The sequence below is a fragment of the Colius striatus genome, chromosome 25 (assembly GCF_028858725.1).
Source record: "Colius striatus isolate bColStr4 chromosome 25, bColStr4.1.hap1, whole genome shotgun sequence".
Taxonomy (NCBI): domain Eukaryota; kingdom Metazoa; phylum Chordata; class Aves; order Coliiformes; family Coliidae; genus Colius; species Colius striatus.
Genome location: NC_084783.1, coordinates 5,663,469 through 5,688,233, shown reverse-complemented (window position 1 = coordinate 5,688,233; position 24,765 = coordinate 5,663,469).

Below are 24,765 nucleotides of genomic sequence, written 5' to 3'. Positions count from 1 at the left end.
GCGCACGGCTCCGCTCCCTCTGAGCCCTCTGCTCCCCATCTGCCTTCCAGGAGACTGCCATGGTTTCGGGTGGTGGTCGGGGCCAACCAGCTGACTCTGACGGGCCCCGAGGTGCAGGTGCGATACACCACGCGGGCGCTGCTCCACCAGAGCTACTTCAACGTCACCGACTACGACATTGCCCTGCTGGAGCTGGACCGGCCCGTGGAGTGCAACCAGTACGTGCAGGTGGCCTGTGTGCCTCACCCCGCCGACGTGGTGGTGTCCCAGCTGAGAGACTGCTACATCGCTGGCTGGGGCCACACCACCGCACGAAGTGAGTTCCCCTGGGGAAAGCGCTGCTGTGCCCAGGGCAAGCCTGGCACGCTGGGGAGACGGCTCGGGCTGGCGCGGAGCCCAGGCGGGAGCCAGAGTCAGGCTGCGGGGACGGGCGGCTGCAGACGGGCCTGAGCTCCCTCAGGCTGCCACGGTGCTCAGGGCTCTGGGACACCTTTCTCGTGAGGAGAGCACCTGGAGCTCTCTGACCTTTGAGAGGAAACCTTCTCAATGCTGAGAGATAGCTCAAGGGCTGGGGTTTAGAGGCTGGGGCCAGGTTGTTTTGGCTGGGGGCCAGTGACAGGACGAGGGGTAAGGGGCACACGCTGGAAGACGGCAAGTTCCCCTGGAAGAGGTAGAAAAATGTCTCTGCAGTGAGGATGCTGGAGGCCTGCACAGGCTGCCCAGGGAGGCTGTGGAGGCTCCTTCCCTGGTGGTTTCCAAACCCACCTGGACACGTTCCCCTGCCTCCTGCTTGAGGAGAACCAGCTTGAGCAGGGGCTTGGGCTGGATGAGCTCTCAAGGGCCCTTCCCACCCCCAGCCTTCTGGGACGCTGTGATTCTCAGCCACGGCCCCAAGGCAGCCCCACGGGAACGATGGGTCCGGTGTCTCTTTGGCAAGGTGCAAAGCCAAGGCCCAGGGAAGGGCTCTGGCAGCCAGGGGAGGGGAAGTGTCCCGCAGCTGCTGGGGGCTAATTCCTTGCTGTGCTCACAGCCCACGGATCCGACGTGCTGCAGGAGGCCAAGGTGCGCCTCATCGATGCCAGGCTGTGTAACAGCAGCCAGTATAACAATGGCTCCATCCACAGCTACAACCTGTGTGCCGGCTACGCGCAGGGCGGCATCGACGCCTGCCAGGTAGGAGCAGCCGCGAGTCAGGCGCGGCAGCAGCCGCAGCCCTGTCCCACCTGGGGCTGCTGGGGCTCCCCAACACCCCCCTGAGCCTCTGTCCTGTGCTGCAGGGTGACAGCGGGGGCCCGCTGGTCTGCAGAGCTGCGGGCGCCAACTTCTTCTGGCTCGTGGGCGTGACCAGCTGGGGGAAAGGCTGTGGCAGAGCGCACAGGCCCGGGGTCTACACCTCCACCCAGCACTTCTACTGGATGCTGGAACAGATGCGCTCAGCAGGAAGGGCTGCTGCTCTCACCCGGGCGTGGAGACGTTTTCCCAGCGCCTCATGGCCCTTTCACCGGCCAACACAGGCACCAGCCGCGGCACCAAACCCGGCGTGGAACTGGAATCCGACCAGCTCAGGACCCTTTACCTGGGAAACATTTGCCCCAACTGCAGCACCAACCGTGGCACCAAACCCAGCGTGGAACTGGAATCCAACCAGCTCAGGACCCTTTACCTGGGAAACATTTGCCCCAACCTCGGCACCAACACAGGCACCGGCCCTGACACAAACCCCAGCACCAGCAGGCCAGGTTGGGTCCTGCCCATTTCCCCTCCAGAAGCTCAGGGATTTCTTTAGGCGGGTCCAGGAGCTCCTGCAGGCCATGAAGGGACAAGCGGCTTGAGCAGCAGGACGCCGCTGGAGGTGCAGGCCTGGGCTCTGCCCCTCTGCTGCAGGTCTTTAGCAGTAGCCATTAGGTTGGAGGAAGTAGAAGCTGTAGTTGCAGTGTGTCTGGTATCTTTGCCTGGGTTCAGCCAGGATCGAGTTCAGTCTCCCTTTGTGGTGTTCTATTAAACTGTCCTTGTCTCAACCCGTGTTCTCCTTTTGCTGCCACCACCACACGCTGCTCAGCTCTCACAACGCCGCCAGACCAGGATCAGCAAGAGGAGGTCACACAGGAACTCCTCCGGGTGGGTTTGAATGTCTCCACAGTCCATCTGGGCAGCCCCTTCCAGGGCTCCCTCACCTCAACAGGGAAGAAGTTTTGCCTGGTGTTCCTTTGGAACCTCTTCCGTTCCAGCTTGTGCCCGTTGCCCCTTGTCCTGTCATTGGCCATCCCTGAGCACAGCCTGGCTCCAGCCTCCTGACACCCACCCTTGATGGATTTGTAAACATGAATGAAGCCACTCCTCAATCTCCTCCAAGCCCCAGCTCCCTCAGCCTTTCATCACAAGGGAGATGCTCCACTCCATCATCTGTCTGGCCCTACACTCAGCTCTCTCCAGCAGCTCCCTGTCCTCCTGCAACTGAAGAGCCCAGAACTGGACACAGTATTCCAGATGTGGTCTCACGAGGGCAGAGGAGAGGGGGAGGAGAACCTCTCTCCACCTACTGCCCACAGCCCTTCTAATCCACACCAGGATGCCTTTGGCCTTCTTGGCCACAATGGCCCATTGCTGGCTCATGCTCATCCTGCTGCCCAACAGCATCCCCACATCCCTTTCCCCTACACTTCTCTCTGAGTTCGTTCCCCAGCCTGGTATCTGGGTAGTAGGATGTGCTGCACCAGCCCTTGTACCCACCCGCCCTCTCCTGTCCAATAGCCACAGCCTACTGCTGGCTGGGGAGGAGCTCAGTCTCTGCCTTGAGCTTTGGTCAAGAACCCTGAGGGGCTTTGGCCAGAATAAGTCTTGAGAGGGTGAAAGCTCTCGAGCCCCTGAAGCACCTGGCTAGGGCACTGCAGTGCTCAGCAGAGAGCAGGGCAGCAGCCTCAGAGGGGCACAAAAGCAAGCGAGTCCCTGCCACGTCCCCCCAGGGCCAGATGCAGCCAGAAGCACCCAGCACACACTTACATAGACAGCCACGTCTCTGGGAGCACTGCTGACAGCCACGGACAAGGAGCCTTCCTCAGGGACATGCTGCAGAGCCACGGCAGTCAGCTGGACTCGTGCTGGCAGCCTGATGACAACCTGGCCAGAATGCCCTGGGAAACACCAGCGCCTGGCCCGGGAGACATCCGTCTGCAAAGCAGCACAGGACAGCACTGAGACAGAAGCGAGTGCTGGGGCCAGCGCCGCTGCTCCTCTGGCCTGGAGCACAGGCGCCGTGTGCCTGGGGCTCTGCTCCAGCTGCAGGAGGAGGCACTGCCATGGCCTTGTGTGGAGCTGCTTTTTGCTTGGCAACAGGGGAAGGGAACTGCAGCGCTGTCCCTGTAAGCAGAGCAGCCCCACACGAGAGGCAGAGAGGAGCTGCAGCATTGGGAGCAAACGAGCGTCGGAGCAGCCAGTGCAGGGCTGCCCTGTGTGTGAGGGACCCCAGGGGCTTGCAGGGAGGACGGGTGCAGAGCCCACCTGCCCTGAGGAGGGACAAAGGGCAGAAGCTATGGTGAACATACTGGCTGAAACCCCCACTCACTGGCCCCCAACCCCCCCAAGCCATTCGGGGTGTGGAGGGGGTAAAGACACTGGGATCAGGGCTCTGAACCAGGGAGGAGGGGAGGTGTGGCAAGAAGGTGTTCTTAAAAGGGCTGGTTGGACTCTTCATTGTTGTATTAATCTGAGTTGTTTTATTTTGGCTATGTTTTGGGTTTTGAGGTTATGTTTCAGTTGATGTTGCATTACATTATTTTCTGTTTCCTTCCCCAAGCCCAGTAGCCTGCTCTGTTTTGTCCTGAACCTTAAGTTGCAATTAAGCTCTCCCTGCCCTTTGGCAGTTCTCAGCCTCTTCAGTACTTGAGGCTAATGGTGGCCTTTTGTTCCCTGATGGGCCTAAACCAGGAGAGTGACCCACAGTGCTCCCCCTCCCCTGGGATGGCCTCTGCAATCATTCCTGGCAATCATTTAGAACTTCAGCTTCTACTAAAGGCACAGCACTGTTCACACTGTCAGCAAAAGTCTAACACTGAGCAGGGCTGCAGGGAGGAGGCAGCTGGGGTGCAAGAAACCCACTCCACAGTGGCTCCCTGGGACAGCAGCACGCAGGCTGGGACAGAGTGGAGACTGCGTGGGCAGCCCTGTGAGCTCTTGCAGAAGAAGGGAGCTGCAGGGTACTGTGGAACTCACAAGCTGCATGTTTGTGATGCCAGGAAAGTGCCAATCAGGACTCAGTAGCCAATGTGACTATCAAGCAGGCCTTTCTGGCAGCGCTGGGCACACAGGGGATGGCTCCACCAAGTGTGTGCCCTGCTTAGAGCAAAACTTTCCACATGTCCCAGACTAGATCTGCATGTTCATTGCACCTTTTCATGAGTTCCCCCCATGGCCCTGCCTCAGCCCGCCCAGGTCACAGCTCCCTCACACCTCCTTCGCTGAGCCACAGGGGCCTCTGAGGATGAAGATCTGAGTCTTCCTCACAGTGTATTTCTCACCTTTGGCTTCCTGGTGTTTGTCCAAACCACAGAACAGGCTTGAGCGGGTGCTGATTCATTTGTCTCACCCTGATGGGTCCAAGATAAGTTCTGCTCTTGCCAGATCACAACAGGAGTGAGATGTGCTGCAGTGACAGCTTCTTGTGACTCTAAGAGATCAGCCATGTCCTGAAGCTTGCACTGCCACAAGGGTAACAAGTTCCTAAATGGCAATATTTCAAACGGTTACAGATGTGTGCTTGCAGTTTTCTGGCCAAATGCTGCTTCTGTAACATCTGCAATTCATTGGACACCCTGGGCCAAGAGTCTGTCACTTTTCTAGCAAGCGCTGGGCTTTGGGTGCACCTTGCTCATCAGACTCTCATTATCATGGGGCTGTTTAGTCTGCAAAAGAGGAGACTGAGGGGGGATCTGATGAATAGTGACAAATATCTCAATGCTGGGTGTCAGGAGGCTGGGGCAACACTTTGTTGTGTCTAGCAACAGGACAAGGGGTGATGGGATGAAGCTGGAACACAACAAGTTCCACTTAAATAGAAGCAAAGACTCTTTCAGTGTGAGGGGAGGGAGCCCTGGCCCAGGCTGCCCAGGGAGGCTGTGGAGGCTCCTTCCTTGCGGGTCTTCAAGACCCGCCTGGGCATGTTCCTGTGTGACCTGCCCTAGGTTGACCTGCTCTGGAAGGGGCGTCGCACTGGATGATCTCTAAAGGTCCCTTCCAAACCCCACCATTCTGTGATTCTATGATTCTAATACCCAAACACAGCTCCATCCCAAAGCCCACCCAGCTCCAAGCTGCCACCAGCCCTCACTGAGCATGTGCTCTGCATTCTCCTCACCCCACACCTTTAAAAGCAAAGCGAGAGCATTTCCCAGCAATCCCGATGAAGGTCTGTGTGCCCAGAGTCACTCCAGCCCCACCTCAAAGGGAAGAAAAGACTATAAAATGGCTTAAGAAAGGGGCTGTTGGGGAAGGCACCATCGTGAATCAGTCAGGGAAGGTTCCATCTCAGGCTGCCTCTGACTCCTGGGAGCAGCCGACGGCTGCAGCTCCCTCCCCCCACAGGGACGCCTCTGGCTCAGAGCTGGTTGTGCCGAGGGCTGGCTGGGGAAGCTCAGAAATCCCTCTGCACAGTCGCTTCTCTCATCTCCTGCTGCACCATTCGCAGTCTCAGCTTCTGCCTGTGCTTTGGCACACGCTGTGTCCACCCCCAGCAGCCCACCAGCACCTGGGGAACCTGTTGCTGCCAGCAACTGCACCGTGGCTTCAGCTGGGTGTCAGAGTCTCAACGCAGCTGGGGAAGGGTCACGAGAACCGGTGTGATGAGGAGAGGCTCAGGGAGCTGGGGATGCTGAGCCTAGAGGAGAGGAGGCTGAGAGGACACAGGATCACTCTCTACAGCTGCCTGAAGGGGGTTGTAGTGACCTGGGGGTCGAGCTCTTCTCATTTTTAGCTTGCAAAGTGGTACCTTTTGGAAGAAAGCCTCATTTTCACCATCCAAAGTGAGAGTTTTCTCTTCCAAACCCTCATTTGGGGGCCCATACCCTCCTTTTTAGCTTCCATTGCCTTCTTTGGAGGCCTAAGCCTCCATCTTAAGCTTTCAAACCTCACTTGGTGACCCAAACCCTACTTTTTGCTCCCAAAGCCCGATTTTCAGCTTCCAGACCTTGGGTTTAGATTTCAAATCGTCCTTTTCTACATCCAAACCATCATCTTTACTTTCCAAAGTCTCATTTTTGTGTTCAAACCCCCATTTTATGCTTCCTAACCCTCATGTCTTAGCTTCCAAACACTCAATTTTAGCTTCCAAATGCTCGTTTTGTGGCCCAGATGCTCATTTTTAGCTTCCAAAGCCTCTTTTTTGCCTTTTTCAACCTTATTGCTTGGATCCCAGCCCTCAAGGTTTTGATTCCAAAGTCTCACTTTGTGGCCCAAGTTCTTATTTTGGGTTTAAACTGTTCCTTTTCAGCTTTCAATCCCTCATTCTCGGGTCTCAATCTCAGTTTTTAGCATCCAAGGCCTCGTTTTTCCAAAGCATCCTATTGGGTAGATTTAGACCCAAACCCAGGTGTTATACACCTAAAAGAAGGATTTAGACCCTAAAAACTAGGCTTTAGGCCCAAAAAGTCAGGATTAAGACCCTTAAACCAGGAGCTTAGACCCAAAAAAGATGATTTAGACCCTAAAAGCTTGGGGTTAGACCCAAAAATGAGTCTACAACTGGGGGTTTAGATCCCAAAAACAAGGCTTTAGACTCTAAAAGCTAGACTTTAGATCAAAAAAATGAGGGTTTAGACCCCAAAACTAGGGTTTTAGCAATAAAAAAGAGGGTCTAGACCCTAAAACTAGGAGTTTAGATACCAAAAATGCATATTTAGATCCTGAAACCAGGGATTTAGTCCTAAAAATAAGGATACAGACCCTAAAACTGGGAGTTTAGACCCGGAAAACAAGGATTTACACCCTAACAACAGGGTTTAGTCCTAAAACCAAGGATCTAGACCCTAAATCTGGGACTTTACACACCAAAAAAAGGGATTTAGACGCTAAAACTGTGGGTTTAGACTAAAAAATGGGGATTGAGACCCTAAAAGAGGGGGTTTAGGCTGAAAATAAGGATTTAGACCTTAAAAACAAGACTTTAGGCCCAAAAAATGAGGATTTAGACCCTAAAACTGTGGGTTTAGACCCAAAAAATGAGGATTTAGATCCTAAATGTTTGGGGTTAGACCCAAAAATGGGTATACAACTGGGTGGTTTTTAGGTTCAAAAAGACCTGCTCCTTTTTAGCTTCCAAACCCTCATGCTAGGGGCCAGGTTTCTTTTTTTGTCTTCCAAAGCCTTGTATCTAGCTCCAAACTTCTGGTTTTAGCATTGAAGGCCTCGTTTTTAGCTTTCCAAAGCATCCCATTGGGTCAAACCCCCTCCTTTTGAGCTGCCAAGGCCTCCCCTTGGAGGGCACAAGCAGGAGCTGGGCAGATGCTGCCCTTGTGTGTCTCTGTGCCCGTGCGGCCGCTGCGTGCCGCGTCCCCTCACACCCCAGGCTGCACATGGGCAGTGCCTGGGGGTACCCAGGGAGGGCCTTGGGTGGCCGCCCCTGTGTCAGCGTGTGCCCGGCACCCCGTGTCCCGTCCCTGCCCACCACACAGCACACACCGGCCCCAGCCTCTCACCCCCCGCCCTGCAGGGAGCCCTCAGCGCTGAGAAGGGCCCCTGAGCTCAGCCTTCTCCTCTGCAGGGCCGCAGCAGCTCTGGCTGGGATCTCTGTGCTGTGTCAGTGCCCCACAGAGAGCACAGACACACTGAGGCACAGACAGTGCTGCTGGGCGGGGGAAACGAGCCGTCAGTGCCCCACAGAGAGCACAGACACACTGAGGCACAGACAGTGCTGCTGGGCGGGGAAATGAGCCCTCAGTGCCCTTGGCTGGCCGTGGGGGGCTGAGAGCTTGAGCAAGGGGGAGACACAGAGTGGTGTGAGGGGGATCCCTCTGCTCTCAGCAGGGGCTGCGGCTGTGCAAGCTCACAGGGGACGGGCACAAAGGGGAAGCAACAGGGCGCTGGGCACCAGGCAGGGGCACAGCCCGGCTGCCCTGGCTCTGCTCTCACCCACAGCCCGTCCTCTGGCCTCGCAGCCCTCGCTCAGTTCTCCCTGAGGGCAGCAGAAACGCTGAGGGCTCCTATGCAAATCCATCCCTGCACAGACACTGCTCTCTCCTGCTACACTCAGTGCAACTGAACCCCCCTCAACGTCCCGTTTCTGCTCTGTCGCCGCTTCCTCTCAGAGATGCAGCGAGAGAACAGAGCAGGGCAGGAGCAACTCCTCAGCTGTTTGGTCTCTGCTGCACAAGTACCACAAAGACAAAGCCTGGACTACACTCCTTCCTTGAACCATCAGCCATCAGCAGAGGAAGACAGCTTCAGCCAGTCGGTGCACCCCTGCTATTACATCTGGGCACCAGAGACAGGACTCCAGTTTGGCAGCAAGAAACAGCTGCATTAGCTTATGGCAAGATCCTCCCCAGAAATGTGACACAGAGATGCCAGGACACACGGCAGGCTACAGGAATGGCAGCCTTGGTGGTGACCTGCTGATCTGTGCTGATCCACCTGCTCATACACAGAGAGAAAGGGAACCGTCCTCAAGAAATGAAACCCCATCTGCCTGAGATCAATGCTGTAACCATGGCTCACAGAAATGCCACTCGGGTCACTGGGCCAGTTCAAGGAATGCAGCATTTGCTCTGGCACACCACGCTGGGGAGGGGGCTCAGGATGAGGAGGGAACCCCAAAACACCCCAAAAATCTTCGACACCCCCCAAGACTCTTCAAGGACTCAAAACAACCCAAAAGGCCTAAAAATGCCCCAACTCCCCTCTCCAAAGGCTCCCACATCCTCCCAGTTTATCCCTCAGTAGCCTCTTCTCAGTAGCTCCCAGAAGTCCCAAATCCCAGGAACCCCCAGTTTACCCCTAGAGGCCCCCAGTAGCTCCCAGTGACTCCCAGTTCTCCTCACTGCAGCCCCTTGTGCCTCAATGAGCCGCCCAGTAATACCCAGTAGCTCCCAGTTCACACCCAGTAACTCCCAGTACTTCCCAGTGCCTCCCAGTAGCCACACAGTTCACCCCTCAGAAGTCCCAAACAGCTCCTCACCAACTGCTCCAGCGTGGCTCCTTCCCACGGGCTGCAGCTCCTCACCGACTGCTCCAGCCTGGGGCCTGCCATGGGGGCAGCTCCTCACACCCTGCCCCAGCGGGGGTCACCCACCGCCACAACAGTCCCACGGGGACACACTGCTCCAGCCCGGGGCCCTCCCAGGCTCACAAGCGCTGACACAAACCTGCTCTGCACGGCCACCTCCCCACAGGCTCCCAGCTGCTGCCAGGAGCTCGCTCCACGATGAGCTTCCAGCACAACCACAGCCTCCTGCAGCCCACGCCAGCGGGGCACGAGCAAGGGCTCCGCGCGGGGCAGGCTGGGAAGCCGAGGCCCCGCCCCCGCCGCCGCACGCCGCCTCCTGCCGTGCGCCGCCGCACAACTACAGCTCCCGGCACGCACCGCGGCTGCCGCCCGCGGCTTTGGGCGACAGCGACGCGCTGGGGGTCATGGGAAATGGAGGCTGCGGGGCGCCAACGAGCCTCCGCACCTCCCGCTTTTAGGGGCTGCAGCCTAGTTTTTAAGATTCAACCCCTGCTTTTAGGCTCTAAATCCTTGGGTTTGGGGTCTAAACACCCAGTCTTAGGCTCTAAATCCTCGTTTTTGGTGTCTAAACCCCCATTTTTAGGGTCTAGATCCTTGATTTTAATACTAAACTCATGGTTTTAGGGTCTAAATCCTTGTATTTCGGGTCTGAACACCCAGTTTAAGGGTCTAAATCCTTGTGTTTTGGTCTAACCCCACAGTTTTAGGGTCTAAATCCTCATTTTTTTGGCCTAAAATCTACTTTTTAGCGTCTAAAACCTTGTTTTGAGGTGTATACCGTCAGGTGTTGGGTCTAAATCCTCGTCTTTTTGAGTCTAACCCATCAGTTTTAGGGCCTAAATCCCCATTTTTTGGTGTTTCAACTCCCAGTTTTAGCGTCTGGACCCTTGTTTTTAGGACTAACCCCCTGGGTTTAGGGTCTAAATCCTTGTTTTGGGGGTCTAAACAACCAGTTTTAGGGTCTTAATCGTAGTTGTCAGTCTATATCCCCTCTATTAGGGTCCAAATCCCCATTTTTGGGTCTAAAGCCTCAGTTTTAGGGTCTAAACCCCCCTTTTTGGTGTCTAAACCCCCTGTTTTAGGGTCTAAATCTTTGATTTTAGTACTAAACCCCTCGTTTTAGGGCCTAAATCCTTGTTTTGGGGATCTAAACACTCATTTTTAGGGCCTAAATCCTCACTTTAGGTCTTAACTCCCTGTTTTAGGATCTAAATGTCCATTTTTGGGTCTAACCCCAAAGTTTTAGGGTCTTAATCCTCATGTTTTGGGCCTTAAGTCTAGTTTTTAGGGTCTAAATCCTTGTTTTAGGTCTATAACACCTGTTTTATTGGTCTAAATCCTCGGGTTTGTGGTCTAAACCCTCAGTTTTACGGTCTAAATCCCCTTTTTTTGGTGTCTAAACTCCCAGTTTTAGGGTCTAGATCCTCGCTTTTAAGGACTAAACCCCTGTTTTTTGGTCTAAATCCATGTTTTGGGGGTCTAAACAACCAGTTTTAGGATCTAAATCCCCTTTTTTTGGTGCCTAAACTCCCAGTTTTAGGGTCCTTGGTTTTAGGATTAAACCCGTGGATTTAGGATCTAAATCCTTGTTTTGGGGGTCCAATCCCCCAATTTTAGGGTCTAAATCCTCAGTTCAGGGTTTAAACCCCCAGTTTTAGGGTCTATATGCTTCTTTTGAGGTCTATGCCACCTGATTTTGCGTCTAAATCCTTGTTATAAGGATCTAATTCCCGAGTATTAGGGTCTAAATCTATGTTTTTGGTGTCTAAACTCCCCGTTTTAGGATTGTAGTGGGTCTGGGACGGTAGTGATTTTCCACAGCCGCTCCTGCAGTGCTGTGCTTACTGTTGATATCAATATTATGACTACCGCTTGCACAACATCGGGGCTGTCCCTCCAGCATTCCTTCCCCCACCTTCACCAATAGCTGTGAGTGGGCATGATCTTGGGAGGGACTATGGCCAGGACAGCTGACCCAGGCTGACCAAGGAGATATTCCATACCATATGACGTCAGCTCAGTAATATAAACTGGGGGAAAGGAGCAGGAAGGGGAGGCGAGATTCATTTCTGGCCTTCCCAAAGCAACCGCTACGCGTACTGAAGCCCTGCTTCTCGGGAGGTGGCCGGACATCGCTGCTGATGGGAAGTAGAGAGTAACAGCTTTATCTGCTTCTGCTTTGCTTCCCGCGCGCGCGGCTTTGCTGCTTATTTATTAAACTGCTTTTATCTCAACCCACGAGATTCCCATCTTATTTTCTCCCCTTCCCTGGCTTGCTGAGGAGGTGGGGGACAGAGTGGTGTGGTGGGCACCTGGCATCCAGCCAGGCTCAAACTACCACAGCCCTTTTGGCGCCCAACGTGGGGCGAGATAATAGCAGATTTACATTAACTGCATTGCAATTACAGTAAACCAATGAGAGCAAAGTTCCTGTGCTGGTCACGGAGCCTTGCTGTTATGCAGCTTATCTTACACTTTCTAATGTTTGGGAACATGATGCTCCTAACATTGACTCTCGGCTGTGCTTTAACCTTAATAGCTTTGCTAAGCTGGCTATATAATTTTGTGAAAAGGATGAAAGGGCCTGGGAACATGATGGCCCAAATAATAATAGCAAGTCTCATTCTGTTACTGATGAATTTAGTGTGCTGTGGGAGCTATCTTGTGGAGGCCATGGGGCAAAGCACCTCTTTCTCCTCAGCTCGGACTGATCTAGACAATTCTGTTACACAGACTTCCCAGGTCCTTAGTCACCCTTATACGAGAGTTTTAATATTACTAATTAACATGGTTGGTATATTATATATCTTGTGGAATCTGGAGTCATCTGGGTATCAGAGAGTACAAATTTGTGATGGAAACATGTTAAAATGCCCCCTGAAGCGGCCAGTCCCTGGGTGGCAGGGTATGTGGATGAATTTAGGCAAATTCCTAGGACGGTTATCACCTCCTGTAACCTGGGATTTTACATCTGAACAGATAAAAAACCCTGCTTTACTGACACGCTACCTGATAGAAGGGTGTCTTACCTACCCTAATGAGGCCCATCAGGTTCAGGCACTATACTGGGGCCTAGCCTCTGCCTACCGAGCTGCATTCCAGTCCTCTCAGCGAACTATGGCCGAGGTGGAAATTCAAACTATACCTGAGACCAACATAGTTGAGTCAGTCGCAGTCCAGCCCTCTCAGAGAACTATGGCCGAGGTGGAAATTCAAACTATACCTGAGACTACCATGGTTGAGTCAGGGAACCAAACAACAACCACAGTGGTTGCCCCAGTAGTGAAAAAGAAGCAGTGGATAAGGAGGTCAAGTCCATATCATCGATTAGTAAGGGCAGACGAGGAGGAAGAGGAAAGGCTAGAAGAAGAAACTGATCCTTCGGTAAGGAGATCAGGAGAAGTGAAAGAAATCGAAAAGGAAATCGAAACTACTCGGTCCCTCACCTCAACAGAACTTAGAGATATGCGAAAAGATTACAGTCGCCAGCCAGGTGAGCGGATTGGTGCCTGGCTGCTCCGATGCTGGGATAACGGGGCTGACAGTCAACAATTGGAAGGCAGAGAAGCCCAACAGCTAGGATCTCTTGCTAGGGACCGGGGAATTGATAAAGGCATTGGAAAGAAAACCTCAGTTTGTAGTCTCTGGAAACGACTCCTCTCAAGTGTACGGGCAAGATACCCATTCAAGGAAGACCTTGTAAATGCCCAAGGAAAGTGGACTAGAGCTGATGAAGGGATCCAATATCTAAGGGAATTAGCTGTGTTGGAAGTCATCTATGGTGATCTGGATAATGTCGAGGCCTCCACAGATCCAGACGATGTCCAGTGTACACGGGCCATGTTGAGAAAAGTGATCCAGAGTGCCCCAGCTACATATTCTAATATCCTGGCAATGGTGTATCATCCAGACATGGACATACCAACAGTGGAGAGGGTATCTTCTTGGTTACAGAACTATGAAGAGAGCCTCTGCACCTCCTCATCAGTGTGGGATGATGGCCTGATTGTTAGATCTGCCTCAAGAACTCAGTCATCCACTGTCCCGACCAGGGGAAAGGGAAGTCCCAGACGCAGGAGTACACCGCGAAATGAACTCTGGCTCTTTTTGCGTAGCCAAGGAGAGGATATGAGGAAGTGGGATGGTGAACCCACTTTTAAGCTAGAAGTGCGTGTACGTGAACTAAAGGGGAAGACAGCTGTTAGAAAAGGACCGCCCAGGAGAGCTGTCAGCAGAGTGGCTGCCAAAACAAAAGAGGACAATCAACAATCTCCAAGACATAGAAGAACTGCAACTACTTCCTTCGAAGCCAATGAGGAGACTTCAGGTCTGCAATTGCAAGGATCAGATAGCGAATACTCTGATGAAGAACAGAAATAGAGGGTCCCTGCCTCCAGCCAGGAGGAGGAAAGGGATGACCGAATCTACTGGACTGTGTGGGTTCGATGGCCTGGCACATCAAACCCACAAAGGTATAAAGCCTTAGTAGACACAGGGGCACAGTGTACATTGATGCCATCAAGGTATAGAGGCACAGATTCTGTCTGGATCTCTGGAGTGACAGGGGGATGTGAAGAATTATCTGTATTAGAGGCTGAAGTGAGCTTAACAGGGGACAAATGGAAAAAACACCCCATTGTGACTGGTCCAGAGGCCCCTTGTATTCTTGGCATAGATTACCTCAGGAGAGGGTACTTCAAAGACCCCAAGGGGTATCGATGGGCTTTTGGTATAGCCACTGTAGATGCAGAGAAAATCAAACAACTCTCTAATTTACCTGGCCTCTCAGAAGACCCTTTTGTTGTGGGATTGCTGCAAGTTCAAGAGCAACAGGTACCAATTGCTACCAGGACAGTGCACCGGAGGCAATATCGCACGAACCGAGATTCCCTGGCTCCCATCCGTGAGTTGATTCATCAACTGGAGGCTCAAGGAGTAATTAGCAAAACTCATTCTCCATTTAATAGTCCCATATGGCCTGTGAAAAAATCTGATGGAGGGTGGAGGTTAACAGTAGACTATCGTGGCCTGAACGAAGTGACACCACCACTGAGTGCTGCTGTACCAGACATGTTAGAGCTCCAGTATGAACTGGAGTCAAAAGCAGCCAAGTGGTATGCTACGATTGACATTGCTAATGCATTCTTCTCAATTCCATTGGCAGCAGAGTGCAGGCCACAATTTGCCTTCACATGGAGAGGTCTCCAATATACCTGGAATCGATTGCCCCAGGGGTGGAAACATAGTCCTACTATTTGCCATGGTCTAATCCAAACTGTGCTGGAAACGGGTGATGCCCCTGAACATTTACAGTACATTGATGACATAATTGTATGGGGCAACAAGGCAGAAGAAGTGTTTGAGAAAGGGAAAAGAATAATACAGATTCTCCTGAAAGCTGGTTTTGCTATAAAAAGAAACAAAGTAAAGGGACCTGCACAAGAGATACAGTTTTTGGGCATAAAATGGCAAGATGGGCGTCGGCATGTGCCTATGGATGTTGTGAATAAAATAGCTACTATGTCTCAACCGACTAATAAGAAAGAAACACAAGCTTTCCTGGGCCTTGTGGGATTCTGGAGGATGCATATCCCAGGTTATAGTCAGCTTGTGAGCCCTCTCTTTAGAGTAACCAGAAAGAAGAACTGTTTTGAGTGGGGCCTTGAGCAACAACAAGCTTTTCAACAAATTAAACAGGAAATAGCTCCTGCAGTCGCCCTTGGGCCCATCCGTACAGGACCAGATGTGCAGAATATCCTCTACACTGCCGCTGGAGAGCATGGTCTCACCTGGAGCCTCTGGCAGAAAACATCTGGAGAAACCCGAGGTCGACCATTAGGGTTTTGGAGCCGAGGATATCGAGGATCGGAAGCCCACTACACCCCAACTGAAAAAGAAATACTAGCAGCATATGAGGGACTTCGAGCTGCTTCAGAAGTCATTGGCACAGAAGCTCATCTCCTCTTGGCACCACGTCTGCCTGTGTTACACTGGATGTTCAAAGGGAAAACCCCTTCTATACATCATGCAACCAGCGCTACATGGAGTAAGTGGATGGCGTTGATTACACAACGATCTCGGCTGGGGAAATCTAATCGCCCAGGAATCCTGGAAGAAATCATGGACTGGCCAGAAGGCAGAGATTTTGGAGCATTGCCTGAGGAAGTAGCTCGCGCCCAAGAGGCACCACCATATAATGAACTGTCAGAAGATGAGAGGCATTATGCTTTGTTTACTGATGGATCCTGCCGCGTGGTAGGAAATCATCGTAAGTGGAAAGCTGCTGTGTGGAGTCCCACACGACGAGTTGTTGAGGCCACTGAAGGAGAAGGTGAGTCAAGTCAGTTTGCTGAAGTGAAGGCTATCCAACTAGCTCTAAAGATTGCAGAACGAGAGAAGTGGCCAGTACTCTATCTTTACACTGACTCCTGGATGGTGGCTAATGCTCTATGGGGATGGCTACAGCAATGGAAGAAGACCAACTGGCAGCGCAAGGGTAAACCCATCTGGGCTGCTGCATTATGGCAAGACATTGCTGCTCGGGTGGAAAATATGACTCTGAAGGTACGTCATGTAGATGCTCATGTGCCAAAAAGCCGTGCCAATGAAGAACAATGGAATAACCAACAGGTAGATAAAGCTGCTAAAATTGAACTAGCTCAGGTAGATCTAGACTGGGAGCGTAAAGGTGAGCTATTTATAGCTCGATGGGCCCATGAAACATCAGGACATCTGGGAAGAGATGCAACATATAGATGGGCTCGTGATCGAGGGGTGGACTTGACCATGGAAGCCATCACACAGGTCACCCATGAATGTGAAACATGTGCCGCAATCAAGCGAGCCACACGAATCAAGTCTCCCTGGAACAGAGGCCGATGGCTGGGTTTTCAGTATGGTGAGGCCTGGCAAATTGACTATGTTGGACCACTACCACGAACACATCAAGGCAAGCGGTATATACTCACCATGGTGGAAGCAACTACTGGTTGGTTGGAAACATACTCTGTAAACCACGCCACTGCCCGAAATACTGTCTTGGGTCTTGAAAGGCAAGTTTTGTGGCGACACGGCACTCCAGAAAGAATTGAATCAGATAATGGAACTCATTTTCGAAATAATCTCATAAACTCCTGGGCAAAGAAACATGGCATTGAGTGGATATACCACATCCCCTATCACCCACAAGCCTCTGGAAAGACTGAGAGATATAATGGGTTACTAAAGACCATGTTGAGAGCACTGGGCAATGGGGCATGGAAGCAGTGGGATAAAAATTTAGCAGAAGCCACTTGGCTGGTCAATAGCAGAGGTTCAACTAACCGTCCTGGTCCTGCCCAAACAAAACCACTACATACTGTGGGAGGAGATAAGGTCCCCGTAGTGCACCCAGGGAAATGGCTGGGGAAGGCAGTATGGGTTGCACCTCCCATGGGAAAAGGCAAACCCATTCGTGGGATTGTCTTTGCTCAAGGGCCTGGCTGTACTTGGTGGGTGATGAGAAAGGATGGGGAAACTCGATGTGTACCTCAAGGAGACTTAACCTTGGGGGAAAAATAACCTGTTATGTGAGTTATCTGTTGGAGATGAACTTTGCAAGAAAAACCGGACAAGTGGACAAACCAAGCCGGTGCTGGTGCCCAACACTGAACATACTGTTTCCCCTGGCCTGGATATTCATCTTGATGGATGAGACAGAAGTTATGACCTGCTCCAGTGAACATCTACAGAGGATGAAAGATATAAGAATGTTGTTTGTTTGTTTGATGCAAGATGCAAGAGGGAATACAAGAATGATGTTTGTCTGTTGAAGAGTGGGGGTACTGGTTAATGAGAGTATATAAGAATGTATATGGATTGTTAAGATGGTTTGTCTGAGCATGACATAAATGGTACGGAATAAGGGGTGGAGACTGTAGTGGGTCTGGGACGGTAGTGATTTTCCACAGCAGCTCCTGCAGTGCTGTGCTTACTGTTGATATCAATATTATGACTACCGCTTGCACAACATCGGGGCTGTCCCTCCAGCATTCCTTCCCCCACCTTCACCAATAGCTGTGAGTGGGCATGATCTTGGGAGGGACTATGGCCAGGACAGCTGACCCAGGCTGACCAAGGAGATATTCCATACCATATGACGTCAGCTCAGTAATATAAACTGGGGGAAAGGAGCAGGAAGGGGAGGCGAGATTCATTTCTGGCCTTCCCAAAGCAACCGCTACGCGTACTGAAGCCCTGCTTCTCGGGAGGTGGCCGGACATCGCTGCTGATGGGAAGTGGAGAGGAACAGCTTTATCTGCTTCTGCTTTGCTTCCCGCACGCGCGGCTTTGCTGCTTATTTATTAAACTGCTTTTATCTCAACCCACGAGATTCCCATCTTATTTTCTCCCCTTCCCTGGCTTGCTGAGGAGGTGGGAGGTAAAGCGGTGTGGTGGGCACCTAGCATCCACCCAGGCTCAAACTACCACAGCCACTCAGTATGGGAGCTACAAGAAAGCAGGAAGGCAGACCCCAGCTACATTAGTAAGTAGGTCCCCATGCAGTCTATCAGCCACCACGGTGTCACATTTGCAGCTGCTTTCCTGTGGGAGCTACCTTCGATACCACAGTTTTTATCCTCAGCTCCCATTGAAAAAATACATGTGTATGTTAAGTTATGCCACTGAGTATGGGAGCTACAAGAAAGCAGGAAGGCAGACCCTGCCGCGAAGTTTTTGGTTCTTGGCCTGAAAAACCCAGGCTTGAAGCCTGAAACCCAGGCACAAAGCCTGAAACCCAGGCACGAAGCCTGAAACCCAGGCACAAAGCCTGAAACCCAGGCACAAAGCCTGAAACCCAGGCACGAAGCCTGAAACCCAGGCACGAAGGCCTGAAACCCAGGCACGAAGCCTGAAACCCAGGCACAAAGGCCTGAAACCCAGGAACGAAGTCTGAAACCCAGGCACGAAGGCCGGAAACCCAGGCACGAAGTCTGAAACCCAGGCACGAAGCCTGAAAACCCAGGCACGAAGGCGTGAAACCCAGGCACGAAGGCCTGAAAAACCCAGGCACAAAGGCCTGATAAACCCAGGCACGAAGGCCTGAAACCCAGGCACAAAACCCTGAAAAATCCAGGCACGAAGCCTACTTCATGCGGCGATCAACCCAGGGTCCGATTCTCAGCTGGGTGGGAAGAAATCAGTCCTACTCAATGTGAGTGATAGCAGAAATCTTCTTCTTCATTGAGAGCAGGCTCTAACTTATATACACAGCAGCTTCAAAGCTAGCTCAGCAACAGCAGCTAATAGATTACATTCTTATGCTCATCCTACTTGCAGTTTCTGCGATAAGCAAGCTCCCTCACATTTTCCCATCTTGTTTTTCCCCCGTAGTTGTTTTCCACCTTGGGCTGTTACCTCGTTAGCTGAAAACAGCCCGACCTTGAAGGAAGAGAAAGCGGCCTGCTGTCTACATGACAGAAACTGCTTTAACCATGGCTCTGACTCTGGTCTTGATTGTGCATTAAATTCATATAACTGGAACTCAGATTGCCTTGCCCCATCGGGCCTAACATTATACCCTGGGATCCATGTCCATTCTCCCTTAACCACTCCTCGAAAAGACCCCAGCTACAGTAGTAAGTAGGTCCCCATGCAGTCTATCAGCCAGCACGGTGTCACATTTGCAGCTGCTTTCCTGTGGGAGCTATCTTCAATACCACACTTTTTCTGTTCAGCTCCCATTGAAAAAAATACATTGTGTCTGTTAAGTTACACCGCTGAGTATGGGAGTTACAAGAAAGCAGGAAGGCAGACCCCAGCTACAGTAGTAAGTAGATCCGCATGCAGTCTATCAGTCAGCACAGTGTCACATTTGCAGCTGCTTTCCTGTGGGAGCTATCTTCAATACCACACTTTTTCTGTTCAGCTCCCATTGAAAAAATACGTGTGTTTGTTAAGGTATACCGCTGAGTTTGGGAGCTACAAGAAAGCAGGAAGGGAGACCCCAGCTACAGTAGTCAGTAGGTCCCCATGCAATCTATCAGCCAGCACGGTGTCACATTTGCAGCTGCTTTCCTGTGGGAGCTATCTTCAATACCACACTTTTTCTCCTCAGCTTCCATTGAATAAAATACATTTTGTCTGTTAAATTATACCGCTGAGTATGGGAGCTACAAGAAAGCAGGAAGGCAGACCCCAGCTACAGTAGTAAGTAGGTCCCCATGAAGTCTATCAGCCAGCACGGTGTCACATTTGCAGCTGCTTTCCTGTGGGAGCTATCTTCAATACCACACTTTTTCTGTTCAGCTCCCATTGAAAAAATAAATGTGTCTGTTAAGGTATACCACTGAGTATGGGAGCTACAAGAAAGCAGGAAGGCAGACCCCAGCTACAGTATTAACTAGATCTCCATGCAGTCTATCAGCCAGCACGGTGTCACATTTGCAGCTGCTTTCCTGTGGGAGCTATCTTCAATACCACAGTTTTTATCCTCAACTCCCTTTGAAAAAATACATGTGTCTATTAAGGTATACCACTGAGAATGGGAGCTACAAGAAAGCAGGAAGGCAGACCCCAGCTACAGTAGTAAGTAGGTCCGCATGCAGTCTATCAGCCAGCACGGTGTCACATTTGCAGCTGCTTTCCTGTGGGAGCTATCTTCAATACCACATTTTTCTGTTCAGCTCCCATTGAAAAAATACGTGTGTTTGTTAAGGTATACCACTGCATATGGGAGCTACAAGAAAGCAGGAAGGCAGACCCCAGCTACAGCAGTAACTAGGTCCCCATGCAGTCTATCAGTCAGCACGGTGTCACATTTGCAGCTGTTTTCCTGTGGGAGCTATCTTCAATACCACACTTTTTCTCCTCAGCTCCCATTGAAAAAATAAATGTGTCTGTTAAGGTATACCACTGAGTATGGGAGATACAAGAAAGCAGGAAGACAGACCCCAGCTACAGTATTAACTAGGTCTCCATGCAGTCTATCAGCCAGAACACTGTCACATTTGCAGCTGCTTTCCTGTGGGAGCTATCTTCAATACCACAGTTTTTATCCTCAGCTCCCTTTGAAAAAATACATGCGTCTATTAAGGTATACCACTGAGAATGGGACCTACAAGAAAGCAGGACAGCAGACCCCAGCTACAGTAATAAGTAGGTCCCCATGCAGTCTATCAGTCAGCACGGTGTCACATTTGCCACTGCTTTCCTGTGGGAGCTATCTTCAATATCACAGTTTTTCTCCTCAGCTCCCATTGAAATAAATACATTTTGTCTGTTAAATTATACCGCTGAGTATGGGAGCTACAAGAAAGCAGGAAGGCAGACCCCAGCTACAGTAGTAAGTAGTTCCCCATGCAGTCTATCAGCCAGCACGGTGTCACATTTGCAGCTGCTTTCCTGTGGGAGCTATCTTCAATACCACACTTTTTCTCCTCAGCTCCCATCAAATGAAATACATTTTGTCTGTTAAGGTATACCACTGAATATGGGAGCTACAAGAAAACAGGAAGGCAGACCCCAGCTACAGTAGTAAGTAGGTCCCCATGCATTCTATCAGCCAGCACGGTGTCACATTTGCCACTGCTTTCCTGTGGGAGCTATCTTCAATACCACACTTTTTCTCCTCAGCTCCCATTGAATAAAATACATTTTGTTTGTTAAGGTATACCACTGAGTATGGGAGCTACAAGAAAGCAGGAAGGCAGACCCCAGCTACAGTAGCAATATGTCCCCATGCAGTCTATCAGCCAGCACGGTGTCACATTTGCAGCTGCTTTCCTGTGGGAGCTATCTTCAATACCACACTTTTTCTGTTCAGCTCCCATTGAAAAAATAAATGTGTCTGTTAAGTTAGGCCACTGAGCATGGGAGGTACAAGAAAGCAGGAAGGCAGACCCCAGCTACAGTAGTAAGTAGGTCCCCATGCAGTCTATCAGGCAGCACGGTGTCACATTTGCAGGTGCTTTCCTGTGGGAGCTATCTTCAATACCACACTTTTTCTCCTCAGCTCCCATTGAAATAATACATGTGTCTGTTAAGGTATACCACTGAATATGGGAGCTACAAGAAAGCAGGAAGGCAGACCCCAGCTACAGTAGTAAGTAGGTCCCCATGCAGTCTATCAGCCAGCACGGTGTGACATTTGCAGCTGCTTTCATGTGGGAGCTATCTTCAATACCACACTTTTTCTGTTCAGCTCCCATTGAAAAAATACGTGTGTTTGTTAAGGTATACCACTGAGTATGGGAGCTACAAGAAAGCAGGAAGGCAGACCCCAGCTACAGCAGTAAGTAGGTCCCCATGCAGTCTATCACTCAGCACGGTGTCACATTTGCAGCTGCTTTCCTGTGGGAGCTATCTTCAATACCACACTTTTTCTCCTCAGCTCCCATTGAAAAAATAAATGTGTCTATTAAGGTATACAAATGAGTATGGGAGATACAAGAAAGCAGGAAGGCAGACCCCAGCTACAGTATTAACTAGGTCTCCATGCAGTCTATCAGCCAGCACGGTGTCACATTTGCAGCTGCTTTCCTGTGGGAGCTATCTTCAATACCACACTTTTTCTCCTCAGCTCCCATTGAAAAAATACTTTTTTGTCTGTTAAGTTATGCCACTGGGCATGGGAGCTATAAGAAAGCAGGACGGCAGACCCCAGCTACAGTAGTAAGTAGGTCTCCATGCAGTCTATCAGCCAGCACGGTGTCACATTTGCAGCTGCTTTCCTGTGGGAGCTATCTTCAATACCACACTTTTTCTGTTCAGCTCCCATCAAATGAAATACATTTTGTCTGTTAAGGTATACCACTCAGTATGGGAGCTACAAGAAAGCAGGAAGGCAGACCCCAGCTACAGTAGTAAGTAGGTCCCCATGCATTCTAGCAGCCAGCACGGTGTCACATTTGCCACTGCTTTCCTGTGGGAGCTATCTTCAATACCACAGTTTTTATCCTCAGCTCCCTTTGAAAAAATACATGCGTCTATTAAGGTATACCACTGAGAATGGGACCTACAAGAAAGCAGGACAGCAGACCCCAGCTACAGTAATAAGTAGGTCCCCATGCAGTCTATCAGTCAGCACGGTGTCACATTTGCCACTGCTTTCCTGTGGGAGCTATCTTCAATATCACAGTTTTTCTCCTCAGCTCCCATTGAAATAAATACATTTTGTCTGTTAAATTATACCGCTGAGTATGGGAGCTACAAGAAAGCAGGAAGGCAGACCCCAGCTACAGTAGTAAGTAGTTCCCCATGCAGTCTATCAGCCAGCACGGTGTCACATTTGCAGCTGCTTTCCTGTGGGAGCTATCTTCAATACCACACTTTTTCTCCTCAGCTCCCATCAAATGAAATACATTTTGTCTGTTAAGGTATACCACTGAATATGGGAGCTACAAGAAAACAGGAAGGCAGACCCCAGCTACAGTAGTAAGTAGGTCCCCATGCATTCTATCAGCCAGCACGGTGTCACATTTGCCACTGCTTTCCTGTGGGAGCTATCTTCAATACCACACTTTTTCTCCTCAGCTCCCATTGAATAAAATACATTTTGTTTGTTAAGGTATACCACTGAGTATGGGAGCTACAAGAAAGCAGGAAGGCAGACCCCAGCTACAGTAGCAATATGTCCCCATGCAGTCTATCAGCCAGCACGGTGTCACATTTGCAGCTGCTTTCCTGTGGGAGCTATCTTCAATACCACACTTTTTCTGTTCAGCTCCCATTGAAAAAATAAATGTGTCTGTTAAGTTAGGCCACTGAGCATGGGAGGTACAAGAAAGCAGGAAGGCAGACCCCAGCTACAGTAGTAAGTAGGTCCCCATGCAGTCTATCAGGCAGCACGGTGTCACATTTGCAGGTGCTTTCCTGTGGGAGCTATCTTCAATACCACACTTTTTCTCCTCAGCTCCCATTGAAATAATACATGTGTCTGTTAAGGTATACCACTGAATATGGGAGCTACAAGAAAGCAGGAAGGCAGACCCCAGCTACAGTAGTAAGTAGGTCCCCATGCAGTCTATCAGCCAGCACGGTGTGACATTTGCAGCTGCTTTCATGTGGGAGCTATCTTCAATACCACACTTTTTCTGTTCAGCTCCCATTGAAAAAATACGTGTGTTTGTTAAGGTATACCACTGAGTATGGGAGCTACAAGAAAGCAGGAAGGCAGACCCCAGCTACAGCAGTAAGTAGGTCCCCATGCAGTCTATCACTCAGCACGGTGTCACATTTGCAGCTGCTTTCCTGTGGGAGCTATCTTCAATACCACACTTTTTCTCCTCAGCTCCCATTGAAAAAATAAATGTGTCTATTAAGGTATACAAATGAGTATGGGAGATACAAGAAAGCAGGAAGGCAGACCCCAGCTACAGTATTAACTAGGTCTCCATGCAGTCTATCAGCCAGCACGGTGTCACATTTGCAGCTGCTTTCCTGTGGGAGCTATCTTCAATACCACACTTTTTCTCCTCAGCTCCCATTGAAAAAATACTTTTTTGTCTGTTAAGTTATGCCACTGGGCATGGGAGCTATAAGAAAGCAGGACGGCAGACCCCAGCTACAGTAGTAAGTAGGTCTCCATGCAGTCTATCAGCCAGCACGGTGTCACATTTGCAGCTGCTTTCCTGTGGGAGCTATCTTCAATACCACACTTTTTCTGTTCAGCTCCCATCAAATGAAATACATTTTGTCTGTTAAGGTATACCACTCAGTATGGGAGCTACAAGAAAGCAGGAAGGCAGACCCCAGCTACAGTAGTAAGTAGGTCCCCATGCATTCTAGCAGCCAGCACGGTGTCACATTTGCCACTGCTTTCCTGTGGGAGCTATCTTCAATACCACACTTTTTCTCCTCAGCTCCCATTGAATAAAATACATTTTGTTTGTTAAGGTATACCACTCAGTATGGGAGCTACAAGAAAGCAGGAAGGCAGACCCCCGCTACAGTAGCAAGTAGGTCCCCATGAAGTCTATCAGTCAGCACGGTGTCACATTTGCAGCTGCTTTCCTGTGGGAGCTATCTTCAATACCACACTTTTTATCCTCAGCTCCCATTGAAAAAAATACATTTTGTCTGTTAAGGTATACCACTGAGTATGGGAGGTACAAGAAAGCAGGAAGGCAGACCCCAGCTACAGTAGTCAGTAGGTCCCCATGCAGTCTATCAGCCAGCACGGTGTCACATTTGCAACTGCTTTCCTGTGGGAGCTATTTTCAATACCACACTTTTTCTCCTCAGCTCCCATTGAAAAAAATACATTTTGTCTGTTAAGTTATACCGCTGAGTATGGGAGCCAGAAGAAAGCAGGAAGGCAGACCCTGCCGCGAAAATTTCGGCTCTTGGCCTGAAAAACCCAGGCTTGAAGCCTGAAACCCAGGCACGAAGGCCTGAAACCCAGTCACGAAGCCTGAAACCCAGGCACGAAGGCCTGAAACCCAGGCACGAAGCCTGAAACCCAGGCACAAAGGCCTGAAACCCAGGCACGAAGGCCGGAAACCCAGGCACGAAGCCTGAAACCCAGGCACGAAGGCCGGAAACCCAGGCACAAAGCCTGAAAACCCAGGCACAAA